Source organism: Dipodomys spectabilis, unplaced genomic scaffold (genome assembly GCF_019054845.1).
Source record: "Dipodomys spectabilis isolate Male_0828 unplaced genomic scaffold, ASM1905484v1 ptg000023l, whole genome shotgun sequence".
Taxonomy (NCBI): Eukaryota; Metazoa; Chordata; class Mammalia; order Rodentia; family Heteromyidae; genus Dipodomys; species Dipodomys spectabilis.
The window spans coordinates 1,151,968-1,154,237 of record NW_024870700.1 but is presented as its reverse complement, the minus strand read 5'-3'; positions in this window follow the sequence as shown (position 1 = coordinate 1,154,237).

The window sequence follows — 2,270 nt, the reverse complement described above, 5'->3', positions numbered from 1 at the left end:
ATAGAACTTACAAACCATCTCACTTCAAACCTGCTGCCATCTAAACCAGGCCATTTCCATTCCATGCCCTCCAGCTACCTGTCCTACCAAGACCCCATAAAAGATAGGTAACTGAAGTTTTGCTGATTGAATATCTTTTTTAATAATTTAGGCACTTTTGCAAGAGACAGGGAAGTCCTACTGCAGAAAAGGAAGTCCTACTACTGCCATAGACATTGATACCTGGGGATAACTGGATCCAAGAAGACTGCACTTGAGGAAACACCACAAATGCTCAGGGTGCACAGATAAAAAAGCACTGATATCAGCATCCATTCAAAATGGATCAAAGACCTCAATGTCAGACCGGAAAACATGCAACTTTTACAGAAAGCAGTAGGGGAAACATGAGGGTTTCTTTAGAGGTCAAATCTTTCTAAGAAAAATCCAGAAACCCAATGAATCAAAGAAAGAATTGAGAAATGGCATTATATCAAACTGAATAAAAGTTTCTACACAGTGAAGGATATAGCTAGCAAGCTAAATACAAGGCTCACGGGATGGAAGATTTGTTACCAGCTATATATCAAACAATAGTCTAATATCCAGAACATACTTTCCTCCTTGGTCACTGTTAGGCAGTCTATCCCATCTAGTGTAGTTGTAAAGATTCAGTGAGATAATAAATGGAAAGTACCACAGGCTGCTGGCTCCACATCGAAAAGGAAATGCCTCCTACTTCTCTTTTCTTTGAGTTCTTTTTGAGGTGTGTTGTTCTTGTTGTCTGTCTGTTTGTTGTTTATTTGCGGCACTAGCAGTTGAACTCAGGATGTGGAGCTGGCAAGCCGCCCTTTGCCTCTGGAGCTACACCTCCAGCCCATTTTATTTTTAAGACACGTTGTACCCCAGGCTAGCCTTGAACCTGCTATGTAGCCCAGGCTGACCTTGGACTTAAAATCCTTCCTTTGGTCTCAGCACTAGTGGTGGGTACCACTGCACCCAGCCATTCTACTTTCAGGATTGTTTTTCTACGTTAAAGATAATTTTAAAATAATTAATTAATTAAAAACAAAAAAAAACCCACACTGACAATGAAGGACCTAACCCAGAGTTCCCATCAACTGAGTTGTACAATGCATGTATAGGAATTTTTAAAAATCACACTGGGTCAAACCATCTGGAATAAATCCGCATATAAGTGGCTTATTGTATGGGTGATTTTTAGTGCTTTATGTACTTGGGATATTTTAAAATGCCATTCTGAGCTCTGTCTGTTAGTAGGTGCTGAAAAGGGTGACATAACCAGGAATAAATGACCTCAAATCCAGACAGACCAGTTCTAAAGCTGGCACTGCCAGGTAGTGCCTGGCCTTGCATGGCTACTACCTCCACCCTTCATTTCTCTGCTGGAGCAGAATCAAAAATCTGTTTTTTCATGGGCTATAAAGTTTGGGTTTATAGTCCATACAGTCTGTATGCCATCTAGTTAACTCTGCCTTCTAACTGAAAAGCAGCCATAGATACTATATAAATGACTGCATAGGGACCATGTTCCAATAAAACTTTATTGACAAAACAAGTGGCGAGTCCCAAGGGCCTGGTTCCCATCTCCTGCTCTAGAACAAAACAGGAGACACAATCTGAAATGTGACAAATTCCATGCTGAAACAGTAATGTCTTTGCTTTCATTCCCCTACTTCCTTGTCTACCAGAGCTGAACTTTCATGTGAACAAGTCTGCAAAGGAGGACAACATTGGCAGATACGATCTAGAGCCCCACATTCATCTTTAGGAGTAATGACTAAATAATCCCTCTGCTAGGAACCACATGACCTTGTTTCCTAAATTTTCTTTTTTTAAAATATTTTTTATTGTAAAGATACTGTATGCAAAAATCACAGAGCTAAATTACAAGGTTTATCACCACCCAGGATAGCAAGCTATCCTCAATAGCCAGCAGCCACGCAGGAGAGAGCCCCAGTAGGAGCAAAGCAGGAATGGAAGACAAAAGCTACATCCAAGGGTTGCTGGAAGCAATGACTCAAGAAATAAAGTGAGAAGTAGATCAGAAATTGAAAGAGCACAAGGATGAACTATCAAAAGAGATACAGGATATCAAACCTGAGATGCATGCAAAAATAGAGGCTGCACAAACCTCAGTAAGAAATGAGATAAATGCCAAATTAGAGGTAGTATATACCTCATTAAGAGGTGAAATCAGTACTTTGAGAACCAACATCGAATCCATAAAGGTATCCATTTCCTCCATGCAAACTACAATAGAAGCCCCG